Here is a 1,419-nt window from a genome sequence, read left to right as displayed (position 1 = left end):
TAAACATATGAAAGGATGAATGGTGTTAATCATTGAGCCGAAGGATAGAAGAATAAATTGGCGACTAAAAATTTTTTATTCAGCTAATCAGTTTATGAATTGTGGGGATAGAGTAGAACAGAAGGACAGATGCCTAAGTAGATAGATTGGGAGATTGTTGATGGAATAGATAATTTAAGGATAGATGGTTAGGAGAAGACGGAATAAAGGAGTGGGTGAATGAAGGGTAAGAATGATAGATGGTTGAATCAGAAGGGTCTGGGGTAGGGATAGGTTGGAGTGGAATTTAGAAACTGCGTTTGAGTGATGGTCTTTCTTTGTTTATTAGGAGAAATCACTCAGAAAATAATATGTGTTGACCCTACACCCCAGTGAAAGAATGCATATCTTGTTTGTTTGTTCATTGTTCCAGTATGGTATGCGTTAGCTGATTTTGAAGAACATATTCGAAAACCAGCAGTTTTTGTTTTTTCTGTTAATCCATATAATGAAAATTCTCCCACATTTTTTCACATTATGTTTTTTTTAACATCTTTGTTGCCACTTACTCTTAGAGAAATATGTACATTAAAATCACCTCCATCACTGTTTTCATACTACCTTCATCTCTCTCCTCAAGAAATCTGCATATTCTACCAGTAAAGTAGATTTATTCTTATAAAATATGCCTTTTTTTTTTTTTTGCATAATCCATCTACTGAATTATCATATCTACTCGTAATATACCCTCATAAACATTATGTGCATTTACTTATCAGCAGTGGATCTCTTCCCAAATTATAATCACGGGCAACCCCCCTTTCAATTTTTATTGCAATTCATCCTTTATTTTACACTTAATCCTAAAGGCAGACCACTTAACTAAAAGAAACTATAAATAAACTAGAGACAGTTGATGAACTCAGACCTCTGCTTTAGAATTGTTTGCAAAGGAAAAAGAAGCAAGTTGGATAAACTTATGCATGGGAAGGGCTTCTGACCATGGATTATACAGTTATGTGTCTTTCAAGAGGCCAATCTGTCTCAAAATGTACTTATCTCCCCAGATCATTACCCAAATCTAATCATTTGCTTTTTGGTCTATAGGTAACCCACACATGCGATTTTATGACAGTCTGTTTATAAATTTCTGTAAAGTTGAGGTCATCACCAAAATTCATCCACTTGTTTCCCTGCATATACTTGATCCATCTGTACAGTTTTGATTTAGCCTGTTAAGTAACTAACTATCCCAGTCTCTACATATCTACCTTCATCAGGATCTGTCTCTATACTTTTTGTTTAATTCTTTAATACTCTGTACCACAAATGTACCCAAAGTTATCCTTATTTAATATAAGAGTGTAATAAAATCAGACAAAACATCCATAAAGGGAGTGGAATAGCTTAACAAAAAGACTTTGAGGATATTCACATGAT

At 34.0% G+C, this 1,419-nt stretch overlaps 1 protein-coding gene across 1 annotated transcript in view; it reads left to right on the top strand.

Annotated features, from left to right (window-relative positions):
- LOC119582072 (vacuolar protein sorting-associated protein 13-like) overlaps positions 1-1,419 on the top strand; it is a 20,866-nt gene that overhangs the window by 17,917 nt on the left and 1,530 nt on the right. The window lies entirely within an intron of this gene.

The sequence above is a fragment of the Penaeus monodon genome, chromosome 15, assembly GCF_015228065.2.
Source record: "Penaeus monodon isolate SGIC_2016 chromosome 15, NSTDA_Pmon_1, whole genome shotgun sequence".
Taxonomy (NCBI): Eukaryota; Metazoa; Arthropoda; class Malacostraca; order Decapoda; family Penaeidae; genus Penaeus; species Penaeus monodon.
This window is presented reverse-complemented; position numbering and strand designations above follow the sequence as displayed.